This window comes from Symphalangus syndactylus, chromosome 4 (genome assembly GCF_028878055.3).
Source record: "Symphalangus syndactylus isolate Jambi chromosome 4, NHGRI_mSymSyn1-v2.1_pri, whole genome shotgun sequence".
NCBI lineage: Eukaryota > Metazoa > Chordata > Mammalia > Primates > Hylobatidae > Symphalangus > Symphalangus syndactylus.
This window is the reverse complement of record NC_072426.2, coordinates 45,024,994-45,045,791: the sequence shown is the minus strand read 5'-3', so window position 1 is coordinate 45,045,791 and position 20,798 is coordinate 45,024,994. Positions and strand designations below refer to the sequence as shown.

General features: G+C 52.2%; 1 protein-coding gene and 1 pseudogene across 3 annotated transcripts in view; one reads left to right on the top strand and one right to left on the bottom strand.

The window, feature by feature from the left end:
* The window catches only part of LOC129480069 (transcriptional repressor protein YY1-like), a 28,391-nt pseudogene extending 23,261 nt beyond the window's left edge, over positions 1 to 5,130 (top strand).
* The window catches only part of PALD1 (phosphatase domain containing paladin 1), a 108,440-nt gene that overhangs the window by 75,872 nt on the left and 11,770 nt on the right, over positions 1 to 20,798 (bottom strand). The window contains exon 1 of one of the 3 annotated variants that reach the window (XM_055274586.2): positions 11,334 to 11,620. The exons of 1 other annotated variant lie outside the window; for it this stretch is intronic. The gene's annotated coding sequence lies outside the window, so the exon portion shown is untranslated. Of the gene's footprint in view, positions 1 to 11,333; positions 11,621 to 20,798 lie in introns of those variants that run through there. One more of the 3 variants, XM_055274587.2, reaches the window with a different exon arrangement.

Genomic DNA, 20,798 nt, shown 5'->3' with positions numbered 1-20,798 from the left:
AAAAATTAGCTGGGCATAGCGGCAGATGCCTGTGATCCCAGCTACTCGGGAAGCTTAGGCAGGAGAATCGCTTGAACCCAGGAGGCAGAAATTGCCATGAGCTGAGATCACGCCACTATACTCCAGACTGGGCAACAGATCGAGACTCCATCTCAAAAAAAATTTAAAAAAAAAAGAGAGAGAGAGAGGGAGTCTACAAAAAACCCATATGTTGTACGATTTCATTTATATAAAATGTCTAGAATTAGCAAATCTATAGACATAGAGAGTATGCTAGTGGGCTGGGGGTGGTGAGTGACTACTAATGGGTACGGGGTATCTTTTGAGGTTGATGAAAATGTTGTAAAATTAGACTGTGGTGAGACAACAACTCTTTGAATGTATTAAAAGCTACTAAATGAGTGAATTGTACAGCATGTGAATTAGATTTCAACAGGGCTGTGAATTGGGAGTCCACGTATTACCCACGTTTGAACAGCACTGAGCTGGAGAAAGGGAGACATCCACAAACCCACCTATGCAGAGCTCCCCGCCAGGTCCTCCCCTCCCCCTACATGACTCCTGAGCCCAGGATGAGACCCCAAGTCACAAGACAACCCCATCCTGGGTAAGCAGGTGGCTGCCCTGGAACCACCACACAGGATTCCTATCTCCCGGAACCCCTGTCTTACAATTAAGGCATTATTTTGTACTGTTAAGTTAGGGAAAACTTAAAAACAATGAAAACAACCAACTTTAGGATGCAGAGGATGGGGTTCATTTATACATCGATGGCAGTGTCAAGGAAAGCAGCATGACATAAGACTCGGAGCCCCTGGGACCCCACTGGCTGGAGTCTCATTGGTTGGGGTTGGGGTGGAGCCAGGAGGGTGAAAATCTGAGCCCAGGCAGCCCCTTCCTCAGAGGCCACAGGCATCCCATCCTCCACCCACGCAGGCCAGGCAAGATGGCTACTGGGAGGCCCCTACAGACTGCCTAGAGAGACTTTGGCAAGGGGCAACTCCCCAAGGGTCCCTCTTCTGTCAACCCAACGAACTGCCCTCTCCTGGGCCTATTCCTTCCAGTGACACTTCAGAGAGACGGGAAGAAGCCCCCACCAGCGGCAGCCAAGTCGGGATCAGTGGTGAAGTGGCAGGAGGACACACCCACCCAGACCCCCAGCAGCAGGAGGACACATCCACTCAGACCCCCAGCAGCAGAAAGATGCATCCACCCAGACCCTCCAGCAGCAGGAAGATACATCCACCCAGACCCCAGGGACAGGTCACCACAGAGGCTGTTTTGTACAGACTGATCCCCTTTGATCCAATGCTACCCTTCTCCAGAACCTCCTCTAAATTAACCACCTCCAGGAAGACTTCTTCCCATCTCTCCCAAAGCCTTGCCAGGCCCCAGCTCAGGGCATGTGCTCAGAACTCCCATGGCAGTGCTGGGGTCCCTCTGCATGATACATGGCCGGATGAAAGCAGGCTCCACAGCCACGGACCAAGTTTGAGTTCATTTACACCCCAAAAATCAAAAACCACACAAATTCATGTAGAGGTACAGAAAAAAGACCAAAGGATACTCAGCACACTGCTGACGATGTTACTACAGGGACCAGAGAGAGGGGAAGGAGGGGAAAGGGGACTTTCACATTTTACTTTCTACGAAGCTACTACTTGAATCTTTTGTGAAGATTATTTTAGGCCGGGCATGGTGGCTTACACCTGTAATCCCAGCACTTTGGGAGGCTGAGGCAGGCAGATCACTTCAGTCCAGGAGTTCAAGACCAGCCTGGGCAACAGGGCAAAACCCCGTCTCTACTAAAAATACAAAAATTAGCCAGGCATGGTGGTGCACACCTGTAGTCCCAGCTACTCAGAAGGCTGAGGTGGGAGGATCATTTGAGGCCAGAAGTTAAGGCAGCAGTGAGCTGACCCTCAGCCATTTCACTGCAGCCTGGGCAACAGGAATAAGGCCCTTCTCAAAAAAAAAAAAGAAAGAAAGAGAGAGAGAAATCTTGAACTATTTTTAACATATCCCACACATTGGAATACTACTCATCAATAAAAAAGGAATGGAACTGATTAAATCATCCAATAACAGAGATGAATCTCAAAAAACATCATGTTGAGTAAAGAAGCCAGTCACTAAAAGCTACCTGTTATATGAGTCCATGTATGTGAAAAATCCAGAAAAAAACAAAATCATAGTGACAGAAAGTAGATGAGTGGGCCTGGGCCCAAGGTGGGAGTGGTGACCGGCTACAAGGGAGCATAGGGCCCTTCTAGGTGATGAAAAATGTTGTCAGACTTGTCTAGGAGTGGCTGCATGCCCATGACTTTTACCAATATTCACCAAAGTGCACACTCCATGCAGGTGAATTTTATGGTGTACATATCTCAACAAAACTGTTTTTTTTCTTTTTTTTAAAAAAAAAAAGTATGGTGGTAGAGAAGGGAATGGTGAGTAACTGCTTAATAGGTACAGAGTTTTCCTTTAGGGTGATAAAATGTTTTAGAATGTGACAGAAGCGGTGGTTGTACAACACTGTGACTATACTAAATGCCTCTGAATTGTGGGCTTTAAAATGGCTTATTTTATTTAAATGGATTTCACCTCAGTTTAAAAAAAAATTAAAGATAGGCAGGGGGGCCGGGCGCGGTGGCTCACGCTTGTAATCCCAGCACTTTGGGAGGCCGAGGTGGGCGGATCACGAGGTCAGGAGATCGAGACCACGGTGAAACCCCGTCTCTACTAAAAATACAAAAAATGAGCCGGGCGTGGTGGCGGGCGCCTGTAGTCCCAGCTACTTGGAGAGGCTGAGGCAGGAGAATGGCGTGAACCCGGGAGGCGGAGCTTGCAGTGAGCCGAGATTGTGCCACTGCACTCCAGCCTGAGCGACAGAGCGAGACTCCGTCTCAAAAAAAAAAAAAAAAAAAGATAGGCAGGGGAAAATGTTCATGCCCATTCTGCAGGTGAGAAAATTGGGCACGGCGGGGTGCGGTGGCTCACGCCTGTAATCCCAGCACTTTCGGGGAGGACAAGATGGGTGGATCACAAGGTCAGGAGATTGAGACCATCCTGGCTAACATGGTGAAACCCTGTCTCTACTAAAAACACAAAAAATTAGCCAGGTGTGGTGGCAGGCACCTGTAGTCCTAGCTACTCGGGAGGATGAGGCAGGAGAATGATGTGAACTCGGGAGGCGGAGCTTGCAGTAAGCCAAGATTGCACCACTGCACTCCAGCCTGGGCGACAGAGCGAGACTCCGTCTCAAAAAAAAAAAAAAAGAAAAAAAAATTGGGCTCAGAGGGACAGTCAAATGCCAGCCCAGGGCTTATTTACCTGATGCCTTAGGGCCCAGCTCAGAGCCCCCTGGAGCAGAGACTACTCCACACCTCCCCAAAGGGCAACTCTGGGGCTCGTCTCTAGGGAGGGCCCTTCTCTCTGAGGCATTCAGAAATCAGCTTCCCACCAGGCCTTGGGCTGAGCCAGCAGGGCAACACCTGCAGGAGACTCCAGAAGTCCTTGTGCTCCAGCAGACAGGGCTGCCTCGGGAGGAAGGGAGGGAGCACACCTGAAGATGATGGTCAAGGCTAAAGCTAAACCACCACTCAGATCAGGCCGATGAAGTTTTATTGTTTTGTTTTTTGAGATAGAATCTCACTCTGTTGCCCAGGCTGGGGTGCAGTAAGTAGCACGACCTCGGCTCACTGTAACCTCCACCTCCTGGGTTCAAGCTATTCTCCAGTCTCAGCCTCCCAAGTAGCTGGGACTACAGGCACCCACCACCACACTTGGCTAATTTTTGTATTATTAGTAGAGATGGGGTTTCACCATGTTGGCCAGGCTGGTCTTGAACTCTTGACCTCAAGTGATCCGCCCACCCCGGCCTCCCAAAGTGCTGGGATTACAGGTGTGAGTCACAGTGCCCAACTGGCTGATGAAGTCTTCTAGGCCCTGCCAACCAGGGTCCTGAGGCCCTGATAGAGGGCTGTCCCTGGGAAGTGCAAGGGTTAGCACCAACCTCAGGGGTCCCAGGATGAAGGGCTCAGTCACTACAGGGCAGACATCAAAGTGGAAATGTGGTGGGTGGTGATGGCGCCAACCCAGGCAACAAGAAGTGGGAGCAGAAGCAAGTGCAGATCAAGAACCTGCAGGGCAAGTTCTTGGTCACCATGTGGTCCTCAGAGGGGGGAAAAAAAGATACTGACTTTGGTACTTCAACAGTGGTTGAAGAACTGGCCACTGAAGAGAACCTGCCTCCTGATTTTCAGAGTATATGACAGGAAAGAAACTTCCTCCTAGAGGAATGCCTGGCAGTAACCTCTCAAATCCTAAACAATGGGCATAACTTGCTAGAATGAAGCCAAGAAAAATTAAGTAAGATGAAGCTCCAAGAACAACAGCTTGCCCTCATAAAGGGAGCACAAAGATGTTCTTGGATAACTCTGCCATGAGAAAACACCTGCACAGCCACAGTCCCAGAGTCATCATCTGTGAAGAACATGGCAAAGCTCTTGTTGAGAGCTCAAAACCAGAACGACACCAACCAGTCCGTGCTGGAGAGAAGCTCTTTCATGGCACACGGTAGGTCTGCGGGAAACGCTTTTTATTGGACTTCAATTTGCACACATGTGTGTGAATCCATACCAGAGACAGGACCCATGTGTGCTCCTTCCGTGGTTGTAATAAAAGAAGTTTGTGGCTGGGCACCGTGGCTCATGCCTGTAATCCCAGCACTTTGGGGGGCCGAAGCGGGTGAATCATTTGATGTCAGGAGTTTAAGACCAGCCTGGCCAACATGGTGAAACCCCATCTCTACTAAAAATACAAAAATCAGCCGGGTGTGGTGATGCACACCTGTAGTCCCAGCTACTTGGGAGGCTGAGGCAGGAGAATTGTTTGAACCCAGGAGGCATAGTTTGCAGTGAGCTGAGATCACACCACTGCACTCCAGCCTGGGTGACAAGAGCGAAACTCTGTCTCAAAAATGAGAAAAAAAAAAAAAAGAAGAAGTTTGCTCAGACAACTAACCTGAAATCTTACATCTTAACACACACCAAGGACAAAAACAATCAGTGAACAGAAGAGAAAGAAGCCCCTTCTCCACCATGGAAGTGCCTTCCAGACGTATAACAGGGAATAAACATACCTCTCCTTTGTATATTATTTCTAGGAAGAATTTTAAAGATGAATCCTACATACTTAAGGGAGATGTTTTGAAAAATAGTAAAAAAAAATTTAACTTTAATAATAAGATAATATTGCTAAGATGTTCTATCTTACTCTGTAATCTCGTTTCAAAAACATGGTGGTTTTGTGAAGTATGATCCCAACAGAAGGACAATTCATGAATTTCACATGAAAAGACAGTTCTTTATACAACACTGCTAAAAATGGGATTGCTTTCCATATTCTTACAAATATGAAGCTCACCTATCGTTTACAATTTGTTTAACTTTGTATTTTCCAAGTGTGCATAGTGGAATGGGGGATGCTTAGCAATGCTATGTGTGCATTTTCTGAAGGTTGATAACTTTGCTTGCAGTAAATTTTCTTTAAAAGAATGGGCAGTTTCAGCTGGGCGCAGTGGCTCATGCCTGTAATCCCAGCACTTTGGAAGGCCGAGGTGGGCAGATCACCTGAGGTCAGGAGTTGGAAACCAACCTGGTCAAAATGGCAAAACTCCGTCTATACTAAAAACACAAAAATTATCCAGACGTGGTGGCGGGCACCTGTAGTCCCAGCTACTCGGGAGGCTGAGGCAGGAGAATCGCTTGAACCCGGAAGGTGGAGGTTGCAGTGAGCCGAGATCACACCACTGCACTCCAGCCTGGGTGACAGACCGAGACTCCGTCTCAAAAAAAAACAATAAAATAAAATAAAAGAATGGGCAGTTACATGTATACTTCAAAAGTATTTTCCTGTTTAAAAAAAGTATATGGGTTTTGTTTGCTATCTTAATTTTGGTTGTATTCTTTGATGTAAACACATTTTCTATCACTGCATCATTCAGCTATATTGAATCATGTAGTATCAAATATTAGATGTGATCTAACAGTGTTAATTTAAATCCATTTTAGTCTTTTTTTAGAAAAATACTGGGGTCGAGCGCGGTGGCTCAGGCCTGTAATCCCAACACTTTGGGAGGCCAAGGCAAGGCAGATCACCTGAGGTCAGGAGTCGGAGACCGGCCTGGCCAATGTGGTGAAACCCCATCTCTATTAAAAATACAAAAATTAGCTGGGTGTGGTGGTAGGCACCTGTAATCCCAGCTACTCAGGAGGCTGAGGCATGAGAATTGCTTGAACCTGGGACACAGAGGTTGCAGTGAGCTAAGAACGCACCACTGCACTCCAGCCTGGGCAACAGAATGAGACTCTATCTCAAAAAAACAAACAAAAAATATAGTGCCAGATGCTGATGTTCAGTGTACTTTCTTTGCCTGTTCAGTCATGGAAGGTGGCGCACAGTTGCAGAATGTGTTGTACCTTTCAGCACCTAATGCATACATCCCGTGTAACAGAAAGGGCAACAATAAAACAGTGATCCTAAAAAAAGGGGGAGGACACATCCATGGGCCACTCTGTGACCAGCAGGAAAGGGGTTAACTCCTTCAGGAGATTCTCCATTCCAGGAAAAGGAAAAGGGGAGGAGAAGTCCCCTCTGTGCTTTCTAAACAGAATCTTCAAAAAATGTCCCAGCGTCCCAGGCCTCCACTCTGGGAAGGCCAGACAGAGGCCGGCACAGCCCACAGAGAGGAAGGGCCTGGGGCTCAGCAGGATGCAGAAGCTGGCAGGGTCCCAGGTCATCTCAGGGCACCCACCCCTCTCCCCTCCCAAGGGCCCCAGCCCAGCCTGTTGGCCGTTTCCCAGGGTGCCCACAGCCCTCGCAGCACCACATCCTCCCTCCTTGTGGAATTTCTGAAAGCCCCAGCTCCCTGGGAGCCCGAAGCATTGGCAGTGACACACCCAGTTCCCAAAGACGTTCCCTACTGCCTTCCATGGGTGTGCAGATGACCTAGACACTCCACCTGCCTCTCTCATCAGTGCCCCAGCTTCAGCCCAGGCAGGGGCACCCCTTAAAGCCAAAGTCAGCCTACATGCCAGTTATGGGAAATATACAAAACGCTTCCCAAGGGTTGTCACACCTCTGCCACACTGCTCTTTCTGCTGGGGAAGCCTTGCCCTCCCCCTTTGCAAACTCCTGGCCATCCCTCAAAGCCCACATGAAGTATCACACACACCCCAGGCCAGCCGTTCCCTCCCTCTGGCTCCAACCATAACTAGCACAGACCCCATCACAGAACCAGACATGATGTCTGCATGTACCTCGCTCACCTTCTGGAGGGGACAGAGTTTAATCTACCTTCAGAGCCCCTGCACCTCATACTGAACCCAGGGCCAAGAAAGCTCAGGAACCCACATCAAGATGCCACTCTGGTCCCTTCCCACCATCTGGTCCTGGGCAAGCATCCTGGCCTCTGCTGAGAGAATAATGACATGGTAATAACATAAGCACCTAATGTTTACTGAGTACTTCCTAGGAGCCAGACAGCCTCGGAGGCTCTCTGCGATTCCTCCTTTCATCCTTGTGACATTCTCATAAGGGAGTTGCTATCCTTAACCCTGTTACACAAGGGACTTGAGGCACAGAGAGGTTAAGTTTCTCGCCCTGGGCCACACGGCTAATGAGGGAGGGAGCAGAAATTCAGACCCTGGTGGTTTCTTTCCGGAGCCAGTGTTCTTAATCACAACAGGTCTATTTGCAGGTAGGAAGATGGTCGAGGCAGATGTGTCAGGAAAAGCCCTGAGTGGAAAAGGAACTCAGGGATTATAAAGGCCAGTGCTTCCAGACCTTCTCTTTCCACGGGTCCCAGCCAAAGGCCTCGGAAGGCAAACAGAGCCTCCTCCCAGACTAAGCCTGCTGCTCCCAGGCTCAATCCTGTCTGAGCACCAGTTACAGGAAACATAAAAAGCCCATCTGCAAGTGCCTTGGCCCGAGACAGGGGCAGCACATGGCTGGGCTGCCCTCTGGGAGGCGAGAGCCATGATTTGGGACTATTCTTAGCAAACCACTGGCTCCCCTCCCAGAGGCCCAGCAGGCAGCAGGCCCAAGCTTCCATACGCCCGCCCAGCCTGCCATTTCCTGACCCCGTGTATGGAGGTCCCACAGGGCTAGAAGGGACTAGTGGGCATGGACTGAGGACAAAGCCCTCCAGCTTTCACATGAGAGGTGCCTGGCCCACCCAGCCTGCCCCAGGCCTCACCCAGAGGCCCAGGGCCACGCACCTGGCTGCTGAGGAAGTCCTGGCCACAGGGGACAGCTCGTAATCAAAGGCCCCCACCCCCACATCAACTGAGCACTCACTCCATGCCATGCACTGGGCCACATGCTTTGCACTGATTTTCTCCCACTGAACCTACAAGGAGGTAGAGGTTACTGACCCCACTCTAAAGATGAGGAAACCAAGACATTAATTGACTTGCTGGAGGTTGCATGGTGCATTAGTATCAAAGCATATCTAGAATCTGGGCTGTCTCTCAGGTGCCAGGTTGGGTAGAGGAGACCTGAACATAGCCAGGTGGGGGACCCCTTCCCTGTGCAAGCCCCGGGCTTAGCAGAGAAGGAGCCCGCCCCAGAGGGCAGTGGCTCTCATCACAGATGCAGCTACATGTGTGCTCTCTCTCTCCCCTGGGGGATCATCCCATCCCTGTCAAAGACCCGCAGGCTTGGGTTCAGAAGGAGAATCCCCAGGCAGTTCCTCCCCTATTCTGGTAGGAAAAGAACAGTTGGAGCACCCCACCCAGGCCACACAGCCTCACTTCAGGAAGCCTCTGGAGACCCAGGGAAGATGAGAATCAAAACTCAAAGAGCACCTGCTGGCACTTAAGGCACAAACGCAGCCTTGTAATGCAGAGGTGGAGAGGCCAAATGACTCTCAGAGTAAAACACAGGAGACTGAGCTTTTTGGGGTCCTCAAACCCCAAAGTGAGAGTCTAGAAATAAGCTCCACCACAGAGCACCTGTACCATCACCACCCCAAACAGGACAACTTCCGGGCACTGTGCCATGCAGGGAAACGGTGATAACCAGGCAATGTGCGCCTCGGCCTACCTCTCAGAACCCACCTGTGTCTGGTTCCTGGCCTCTGCTGTCAGCTGGCTCTGGCAAGCGTATGTGTCTGTGCCGCCCAGGAGCTCACAGCCAACTCCATTCTGCCCAGGTACTTGAGCGGCTTCCGTGTGGCTCTAAGTCTTGTGTCTGGGAATGTCGGTTCCCATCCCCATCTGTGCTCTGGTGGGTCTACCTATATGTCCACTTACATGTCTGCCTTCCATGTGGGGAGATTCAGATCCCAGCGATGGTGTATTTCTACGTACGTGTCTGCAGCCCATACGTGGCCCACGCTGATGCGTTCATGTATGTCTGTCCCCGCACATGTCTGTGTCCCCGGGTTGTTTGCTCACCCCCACCGTCCTCCTGTGTCTGTCCTCGTGTACAAATGTATCCAGTTCCTCTATGTCTCTGCCCACACAGCTGTAAACCTGAGCACACACATGCACTCACGTCTCTGCCCACATGGGCATCCCCCACAGATGCCTGGGTAACCCAGGTCTGTGCACCACCTGTTTGGAGGCAGGCAAGTGTGTTCACCCAAGTTCTCACAGTGCCAGCCAAGGGCTTTGGGGTGAGCTCAGCAACTCCCACTCCCAGAACTGCACCCAAGGCCACGAGCGTGAGCACACTGCCACCTCCGCAAAGTGTTCCAGAAAAACAGAAACCTGCCAGGGACAATGAAGGAGGGAGCAGGGCCCCAGATACAGCAGAGCCTCACAGAAGTGAGGTCAGAGCTGTGCCAGGAACCACCCACCTCAAGCCACCTGGGCCCTACTGTGCCCACCCCCAACACTGGCCAGGGAAGGGAGGGGGGTGCATGCACCACCTGGGGTCTGTCTGTACTCATAGGAAACTGGCCCAGTGCCTGCCAGCCTCCCAACCTACCCCCAACCCCCAGCGACAGAGGCTCTTCAGAAAGGAAGTGAGGACTTCCTCCTGCTTGCCTCTGAACCTCCTACAAGGCTGGCTCTAGACCCCAAACCCCAGGAGCCACAGGGCAACTAGGAGAGTCCCGTGCTCAGCCCAAGCCAAGAAACCAAATGGGTTACTTCAGAAATCCACCAGCAGGAAACAAACAAATCTGGGAGTGGGTGCGGATGAGTTCAGGAGAACCTCCTCAGCGCCCCTGCTGCTCCCTGCCCTTGGAGCAGGGTAATAAGGAAGGGTGGGCATGGAGCTGGAACATTTCAGCACATTTGCTTGCTTGCATGGAACTGGATCTCTGCTGCCCTGGCAGTCTCGCAGCCTGTATTACTCACGTAGCAATTAATGGTGTGTAGCCTCTTGGCTTTCCACTATCATCAGTCCAGGACTGGTATTGAAACCCTGTATCAGGGAACTTGGTGTGTTTATGTCCTGTCTTGCCCCCAGGAGCTGAGCCTCCTGAGGACAGAATCCTCCAAATCCTCCCCCACCCACACACTCCAGGGGCACAGCCCAGTGCCCTGCCTGGCATTTAAGAGGTGTTCGGCCACTGGGTTCAGTTTACTCTACCCAGAAGCCAAGGAGTTGGTGCCTGGGCCTCTGGCTGGGAGAGTAGAGATGCCCAGAAGATTCCCCGGGCCATGAAGTTTTACTCCCATCTCTGACAACCCAAGAGACATGAAAGGGCTCCAACCATCCCAGCCACCTTCAGGAGCCCGGTCTCCCATAGGCCACTCTCTCTCTGACAGGTTGCTGCCCCTTCAGGAAAACCCTATGAAACTGAAAAATGTACTCTCCTCGGAGACCCGGGCCTACAGAGGAAGAGGGCCAGATTGGGCCAAGAATCAAAGCCTGTGCCCGCTGAGACTTCTGGACTCGTCCTGGGTCTGCGGGCCTCACGCCCCCTAGAGATGAGTCCCAGGACCCCATCTCGGTCATGAAGCGGCTTCCCTCTCCCCAGTCTCCCCCTAACTTCGCGGGGAACCCTAGCTCCTGGCCGTGCTCCCAGGTCTGGCAATGAAAAGTGGAATCGTCGCTAGCCCATGCCTACACCAAACCCAAGGAACTCGGGAGAGGGGGTAGCCCAGGGTCCAACACACAGAACTACCCAGCAACTGGACCCTGTGAGTCCCTCTTGCCTCCCAGGGACCAATCCTGAACGGGTGTGGGGTAAAGGCCCAGGACCTCACCTCTCCAGAGGATGGGGAGTTGGTGTCTGGAGCAGCCTAGGGCTGGGGGGTGCCCGGGGGATTCCAGATTTGCCCTCCCCTCGCCAGCCCCAGGCAGGGACACTTCGGTACCTGCCAGCCCGCGGCTCCGGGGGGCATCCGTGCTCCTGCGGCCGGCGTGCTGTGCCCGAACTGCAGGCGCCGAGTCAGGCAGCGGCGGGGCGCGCCCGGCGCGGGCTCTGGCTCTGGCTCGCTCCTCCCAACTTCCCCAGCCCATGCGGGGGCAGAGGCGGCTCCGGAGGTGGGCAGGCTAGGCGGACCCGGCGAGGCCACACGAGAGGGAGCCCGCGCTCACCGGCGACGGGAGCACCGCGCCCCAGCCAGTGGGCGCCGCGCTGCTCCCCCGCGTCCCCAGCGCCAAGGGGCGGACCCGGCCCGGCCGCCAATCACCGCGCCCGCCCCCGCCCGGACCGCGAGCCCCAGCCTCACCGCGAGGGGCGGGGGGCTCAGATTTAAAGACACACTCACTCCAGCCGCGGCCCCCGGGCGGACTGAACGCGGGCCCCACGTTCCCCGGCCGCGCTTCCTCCCTCCGCCCGCCCACCCTCCGCGAGGAGGAAAAGTTTGGGGCGGGGGAGACTGCCCGGGAAGCCAGTTCCTCTTCCCTCGTCGCTAGTGCGGCTCCTTCTGGAAGACACCCAAACCCGACATCCAGCCTCCAGGCTGCGAGAGGCAGCAGCGCTCTGGGCGCCACACCCCGTCCCGGACGCCGGCTACCCGCGACACCCGCTGGCCCGGCTTCCCTCGCCCCGCTCTGCTTTACAGCCAGGCCGAGCCTCGGCGGGACCGAGCCCAGCATCCGTGCTCCAGGCCGGCCTCGCTGTGCAGTGCGGCCGGAGCTGGACGATCGTCCGCTCTGCACTTTTGCCTCGCACGTGTCGAAGGGGAGCCCCTAAACAGCAGACTGTCCCCCCAAGCAGGGGCTTCTCCCACGCCCCGGGGTCCTAAGGAAACGCGCCCCTCGGCCCCCAGAGGCGAAAGGGGAACGACAGAGCAGAGCTTTGGATGGAGAGGGGTCCCTCCGCCCCCACCCATCATGCGGTTCCAGGCAGTGACCCGCACCATAGGCCTGCCCCTCCACCACCCCTCACCCCACACGCGCGGACTCGCACTAGGCGGCAGCCAGCCCGGCCCACTCCGACGGCCCCGCACCTCCCCGCAAGCACGTGGGTGAACGCACCCACGTGTGTGCGTTCACTCCTCGCTGGTGCTTCCTCGCGGAGAGATGGGCTTTGTTGTGGTTGGTGAGTCACTTCCTCCCTCTCGCCGCTCCACACTCGGGAAATCCTTTTTTTCACCTGTTACCACCTGCCTCACCCCCATTCAGGACTGGAGCGGGATTTGGGCGAGCTGGGGTTGCCCCAGGATGCAGGCAGTGTAGGCTCCACCTCTGTCAGGCTGAAGAGCGCTGGGCTGGGACAGGGAAACACATTCCCCATGATCCCTAACAATAACTGAAGACAAGAGAAATGACTCATTGTGGTAGTCTCACCATGTCCCTAGCACCTAGCTCTTAAGTGCTTCGCGATGTTATAAGGTCAATACTTTTCTGATCCCTATTTTAACAAATGAGGAAACAGGCCCAGGGAAGACTTGTTCTCAGCTCCATACCTGCTCCTGCGCCACCCAAGGTGCGTGAAAAGGACAGCAGCAGAGAAAATCCCATAGTGGCCTTCGGAAACAGACCTGACCTTCAGAGTTCAGCAGAGCTAGGCTCAAAGTGGCTCACAATTTACTGGCTGTGTGGTCTGGGAAAAGTGATATAAGTTCTCAGATTCCCAACTTCTACATCCATAAGATGGCTTCATCCTCCTTCAAAGAGGTGTTTGAGAAGCCAGTGAGCTAGGCAAGTAATGTCCAGGCATCGTGTGTGGCACACTGTACGACTCCATCCTGGGCCACAGTTTCCTTCCTTCTTCCTCTTGCCACAGCCCCATATCCCATCCCACCAGCTGTCAGACTCCCCAGCTGAAGCCTGCCATCCTGAGGATACATTCCAGGATAATGCCCTCCTCTAGGCCAGGACTAAGGTAGGGGCAGCATGTGTGTGAGCAGATGCAAAATACACATTTACATACGTGTGCATGTGTATGCACACGTGTATACACATACATGCACATATATGTATACCAATATAGACATACATAAACATGCATACCTATAGGTATGCATGCACACATATATACATACATAAACATAGCACATACGCATATGCACATACACACATACAACTACACACACTTTGCTTCCCCTCACCCTCCCTGCCCAGCAGATGCTGGGATCCATGGCTGTGTGCCTCTCTAGCTCCCAGAAAACAAAAGCTGTGTCCTACCTGTGCCTGACCTGTCTTTTGGTCCACAGCACAGTGCCTGGCATGTCTCCATATGTTCATTTGTACTCACCACACACACAGTAGGTGTTCTTGTTGAACCAAGCAGAAAAGCCCATGACAAAGATGTTCTCAGGAGAGCCTGTAGTCATAACCCTTCTGGCTCTAACAGTCAGCCTCAGGGTTCAGCTGGTAGGTAGGGGGCTGAGGGCTTGGAGGTTCCTCAGGGTCAGACCACAGACTGCATCCAAACCACAGTGCCCAGCCTCACCAGCCCACCACCAACCCCCCAGAGGGCCTGCCAAGTCCCTACTCAGAATAGCAAGTCCTGCAGCCCTGGCTCTCTGCTGGCCATGGGGCTAGGAGAGTCCCAACCATAAGAAAGATTCACAGTCAGATCTTCCCCACCTTGGGCCTGGGAGGGGAACAAGGACTGAAAGTTGAAGGAGAGAAGGCCACAGAGCAGCCCTGGGTACACCCAAGAGAAGGCATCCTGTTCTCTCCCCAGCCCCAGGCAGAATGAAAGAATCAGTCAAGCCAACTCTCAGTTGAGCCCATTTAAGCTTCTCAAACTGCAGCAGAAGATTCCTGAGAAATCTGGAAGCTCAGAGCAGAAGCCCAAAATCCCCTGAGAAAAGATTCATGGGTCCCAGAACAGGATCCCAGGAAGGAGAGAGGTCGGGACTGACCCCCACTCACCCAGCACTTCACCAGCACTGCCAGCACCCACATCCCACACACACAAGCGCCCAAGACACCATGTTTTCATGCTTGTATTGCTCGTGTGTGAACTCATATTTGCAGGGATCCATGTTTGTGCAAGTGTCTGGTGGGAGCAAGTGTGGCTTTATGAGTGAGCATGTGTGTATGTGTGTATACGTGTAGCGCACACACAAAGCACTTGCCACAGTCTGAAACCAGACGAGCTGCTGCTGCAAAGAATATGAGTAACCTGTTACTCACGCCCCGACAGACTCACCTGTGGCCATCCGCTGCCCCATCGGCCCAAGCAAGGTGCTGGTGCTCTTGGGAGAGAGCTCCCAAGTTCAGTCCCTGGGCAGAAACATGAGCTGTGGGAACCCCAGATTCCCTCAAGGGAACACTCAAGCCAAAAATGATTTGCTGACAGGCACAAATGACTTGCTGGAAAGCAGAGGAGCTGGGTTCAAACCAGCAAAGATGAATCTTGATCAAAGACGGGAAACAGGCCCTCTCCGCTATCCTCTAGTCCCCATTCCCCTGACATCCGCCACAGCTGAGGGACACTGGGTCTGAGGAGTGGACAACATCAGGACATGGGCTGACCTGGCCTTGCTCCTTGTGACCACATTACTGCCAAGAACAGGGATCATGTGCACCCTTCAGAGTGGGAGTCTTGGGGCCTGCAATTTTGCCCTGAGCCCAGTGGTCTCTGAGCCTCAGGCAAACTCATCCCTGACGCCTGAATCCCAACACAGATAGATCCCCTGTCTGCCCTGGCCATCTGCCCTTCCAGACCCACTGCCCCATCTCCAGCATCCAGCACTCCCACTTTTTCAGCCCCCTTCTGTGTGCAATCCTAAAGACAAGGGCTTTAAGCAGGGCAGACCTGGGCTTGGATCTAGCCACAGCAACTTTACCACCATGTGACCCCTATGCTACAAGTTACCACATTGCTCCAAGTCTCCTCATTTGTAAAATGATTCGAAGAGCAGTTCTTGCTTCCTGGGAAAGTCTAGAGGATAAAAGGTGCTTGGCACTGAGCCAGTACTTACTGATGACAGCTGTTCCTGTCATTACTGTTGCCACCCAAGCTCACACCATGACCTAGCCCTGAACCTGCCAGGGCAGAGTGGTGTTTGGAGGCTGAGTTCAGGTTCCTCCTCCAGGCAATTTGCCTTGGACTCCTCCCCTGTCTACCCATGGGATCTCTGTCCACTCCAGAATCCTTCCCCTCCCTTCCCTGTCAGGCCCTGGGACCCAAGCATCCCCGTCTGGTGCAGGATACATGTTCAGTTATCAGCATCATATTATGGGCAGGATTATTCATTTTATTGGTTATATCCTTCTTTGGGTCTAAGCCTAAGGATTACATCCCCCAACTCCCAAATTCACACACAAGGTTCAAACCTTTTTTTATCAAGACCCAAAGTAAGGAATACATTTTACACCGGGGCCGGCTACACAGATATGTGAATGTGTGTTATTCAGAAAAAAATGCTTAGCCTTACTGCATTGGATGCATCTTGCTTCCTTCCTTCCTTCCTTGGACAGAGTCTCAGGCTGGAGTGCAGTGGTGGTGGCACAATCTCGGCTCACTGCTGCTTCCAACTCCTGGATTCAAGCAATTCTCCTGCCTCAGCCTCCCAAGTAGCCAGAATTACAGGTGGCCGCCACCACGCCCAGCTAATTTTTGTATTTTTAGTAGAGACAGGGTTTCACCATGTTGGCCAGGCTGGTCTCAAACTCCTGACCTCAGGTGATCCACCTGCCTCGGCCGCCCAAAGTGCTGGGATTACAGGTGTGAGCCACCATGCCCAGCCCTCTAATCTGTCTCATCCTATTTCTTTTTGTTATTGCTGACTGCAGGGCACTACACTGATTTTGCCTGTGACCTGCAGTTTGAACATGCTGCATAGAACAATGAGGTTGCTAAGAGCAGGGACCAGATCTTGCTCCCCTCCCTCCCCACAGGACCACTTAAGGGCCTGACTGAAGAGCACCGAGGACATGTAGCAGGAGCCTGATTCTAGTTCCAGAACATTCTTCAAGTTCTACAGGGAGATGCTCCATCAGATCAGGAGAGAAAAGCAGGGAGGAATCCTGGCTCATTCATTCCACAAATATTTCATTCATTTATTTAGTCAGTCAGGCCAGGTACTGTGGCTCACACCTGTAATCCCAACACTTTGAGAGGCTTGGGGGGCGTGGTGGATCACCTGAGGTCAGGAGTTTGAGATCAGCCTGGCCAACATGGCGAAACCCCGTCTCTACTAAAAATACAAAAAAATTAGCCAGGCATAGTGGCGTGTGCCTGTAATCCCAGCTACTTGGGAGGCTGAGGCACGAGCATTGCTTGAAACTGGGAGGCAGAGGTTGCAGTGAGCTGAGATCACACCACTGCACTCCAGCCTGGGCGACAGACTCTGTCTCAATTAAAAAAAAAAAAAATTAGTCTGTCAACAAACATTTATGGAGCCCCTTCTATATTCCAAGACTGTTCTATCCCCTGAGAAGTGAATGAGGCAGACAAGTTCCTGCCTTCATGGAACTGACATTTTAGTGGGCTGGGAGGACAGTAAACAACTACACAACAAAAAAAGAAGGATCATTTCTTCTGGTCCCTGCGGGGCTGTCGGGGAAAGAGTGAGGGTCCACAGATAGACAGCTGGCCCCTGTCTGAAGGAGAGCTGCTCAAGCATCCAAGCTCCATGTGGAAATGCTCTTTAAGTGCCCACTATGTGCCTGACTCTGGGCTCAGGACACAGAGATGAATAAGACCCTGCCCTGCCCCGAGGTGCTCACAGACCTGTGGGAGAGGCAGACAAGTCACGGATCATTTCAGAGCCCTGTGTTTCCTGCAGGGTCAGGGTGGGGCCAGGGTGCTGGGGAAGCACGATTGGCGGCACCCAGCACGGCAGGATGCAGGACCTTCCAGGTCAGCTGGGGGTGGGGAGACGTGGGTGCATTCAAGGGCCCTGCCATCTCTAGCAATGTACGGAGGTTTGTTCTGGCTTCTGCATCAGACAAGACCTGAGTTTTCATTTGGTTTCTGCCACTTAGCTGTGTGACCTCAGGCAAGTCACTTAATGTCTCTGAGCCTCAGTTTCCACATCTGTAAAATGGGGATAGTCATACCTACCTTGATAAGTTTTGAGATCAAATGAACTAATAAATTTAAAATTCTTAGCAAATAGCTGTCTGAGAGGAAGCTCATAATAGGAGTTGTGGGCCGGGCGCGGTGGCTCACGCCTGTAATCCCAGCACTTTGGAAGGCCGAGGCGGGTGGATCACGAGGTCAGGAGATTGAGACCATCCTGGCTAACACGGTGAAACCCCGTCTCTACTAAAAATACAAAAAATTATCTGGGCATGGTGGCGGGCTCCTGTGGTCCCAGCTACTCAGGAGGCTGAGGCAGGAGACTGGCATGAGCCCGGGAGGCGGAGCTTGCAGCAAGCGGAGATCGCAACACTGCACTCCAGCCTGGGTGACAGAGCAAGACTCCGTCTCAAAAAAAAAAAAAAAAAAAATAGGAGTTGTGGTTATCAATATCAGAAGATTCCTCTCCAATGCTTGGTCCTTCTGCCCACACCTCCTCGCTCCCCGAGCCAGCACTCGTACAGAGCCCCCTGGGGCATGCAGAGACTCCCCTAGCACTACTGCCGTCAGAAAGGTGCTCCAAGTGGCCTTCTACTGGGTCTCGCTGCAGAGTCCCAGGCTCTGGACACTGGGAAAGACGAGGGGTGGGAGGGGACTGCCAAACCCTGCAGCAGCAGGACCATCCATCCCTGAATAAACAAGCTGTCACCCCTTCCATCTCACCCTCTCCCTCCTTTAAATAACTCAGATCTGGCCAGGTGCAGTGGCTCACACCTGTAATCCCAGCACTTTGGGAGGCTGAGGCAGGCAGATCACCTGAGGTCAGGAGTTTGAGACCAACCCGGCCAACGTGGTGAAACCCTATCTCTACTAAAAATGCAAAAATTAGCTAGGCATGGTGGCAGGCACCTGTAATCCCAGCTACTGGGGAGGCTGAGGCAGGAGAATCACTTGAACCCGGGAGGTGGAGGTTGCAGTGAGCCAAGATCGCGTCATTGCACTCCAGCCCAGGCGACAAGAGCAAAACTCCATCTCAATAAATAAATAAATAAATAACTCAGATCTGTTGCCCAGTTGTCTCCAGGCAACACCACTCCAGGCTCCCAAGGATGTCTTACTCCGACAAAGCCGTTTATGAAGATGCTGCAGGGAGGTGGGGGCGAGGAAGGGGTCAGGGATCTACGGAGGCCAGGCCTGACACAACCTCCTAGGGGCTTTCATGTGACAAGCTCCAAGGCTGACACTGCTCTGGGCTAGTGGGCACTTGGAGGGGTTGATTACCAGGCACATTCCAAAGGCTGAGGCCCCCAGACTTGCTAGGAAGGTCCCAGACTCTGTGAAGCTTTGGGCACGAAGAAGCCGAAGCAGTGCCTTGGGAAGGTCACTGGCCAGGGTTCAGTTTCCTGCATGCCAGGCTCAGTGCCAACCCTCACTGTCTGTGTTATCCCAGCCAGGCTACCACTCTCTGAGCCTCAAAGAACCTGAGTGCTAGAAGACAGCTTTGCTGATGGGTGGGAAACAGACATTCTCACACTTTTCTGGCAGTATCCATGCAAATGACAAAGGCACAGACCCTTTGCCTCAGCAATTCCATCCCTAGGACTTTCGCCTAGAAATGTGCTTGCATGTGTGCAAACTGACAACTGAACAAGGCTATTCATAGTTTGAGTGAGATGATGAAAGAGAAGATTGAAAGGTCTGTCAATAGAGAGGTGATTGGCTAAACTATGGAACATCCAAAACTAGGAACACCATGCAGCTATTTTAAAACCCAAGGCAGATGTATGTGGGCTGAGAAAAAATGCTTGCTAGAGTAAGGGGCAAGATTCAGAGGTGGACATAGACAAGGATGACCACAGTGGTGTTGACCATGACAGTGGGGTGCTGGAGGCAGCCTCAGTATCTGTCTTTAAGGTGATGAATAAGTCACATGGATTCCAACCACAGAATCCTGTCCGACAGTTACACCCACCCAGATGCACACACAGAAATGTGCAGCGAGCTTGGAAACCCAGTATCCAGGGATAAGAGTAATAAATGTGGCCGGGCGCAGTGGCTCACGCCTGTAATCCCAGCACTTTGGGAGGCCGAGGCAGGCAGATCACGAGGTCAGGAGATCAAGACCATCCTGGCTAACACGGTGAAACCTCGTCTCTACTAAAAATACAAAAAATTAGCCGGGTGTGGTGGCAGGCACCTGTAGTCCCAGCTACTCGGGAGGCTGAGGCAGGAGAATGACATGAACCTGGGAGGCGGAGCTTGCAGTGAGCCAAGATTGCACCACTGCACTCCAGCATGGGTGACAGAGCGAGACTCCATCTCAAAAAAAAAAAAAAAAAGAGTAATAAATGTATAATACTATTGAGGCTGAGCGCGTTGGCTCATGCCTATAATCCAAGCACTTTGGGAGGCCAAGGCCAATGGATCACCTGAGGTCAGGAGTTCAAGACAAGCCTGGCTAACATGGAGAAATCTCGTCTCTACTAAAAATACAAAAATTCAGGCCGGACGCGGTGGCTCACGCCTGTAATCCCAACACTTTAGGAGGCCGAGGCGGGCGGATCATGAGGGAGGTCAGGAGTTTGAAGCCAGCCTGGCCAACATGGTGAAACCCCATCTCTACTAAAAGTACCAAAAAAAAAAAAAAACTAAATTAGCCAGGTGTGGTGGCACATGCCTGTAATCCCAGCTACTCAGGGAGCTGAGGCAGGAGAATCACTTGAACCCGGGAGGCGGAGGTTGCAGTGAGCCAAGACTGTGTCATTGCACTCCAGCCTGGGCAATAAGAGTGAAACTCCATCTCAAAAAATAAATACATAAATAAAATAAAAATAAAAATAAAAATACAAAAATTTCCTGGGCGTGGTGGTGTGTGCCTGTAGTTCCAGCTACTTGGGAGGCTGAGGCAGGAGAATCGCTTGAACCCAGGAGGCAGAAGTTGCAGTGAGCCGAGATCATGCCACTGCACTCCAGCCTGGGTGACAGAGTAAGATCCTGTGTCAAAAAATTAAATAAAATAATAAATCACACTTATAGGCTTGTATACACACGGTCAACCTCTGGAAGGCTGTAGAAGAGGCTGGAAAGAGGATTTAGTCCTAAGAGGCAACTGGGGTCTGGGAGAGGGGAGCAGACTGACCTCCCACTATCCTACTGTATAGTTGAGTTTTTTACACCATGCATTTCTGACATTCTAATAATTAAGTCATTTGTCATTTTAATTTGGAACATTCTTACATATGCACAAATGTAGAGAATAGTATAATCGATTCTATACACCTATTGTCCAGATATGACAGTTATCAAATTTTTTCCACACTTGCTTCATCTACTGTTTTTCTTTTCCTTGTTGGAGTGTTTTAAAGCAGCCCCCAAATATCACACCATTCACCGCTCACGCCATCAGAAT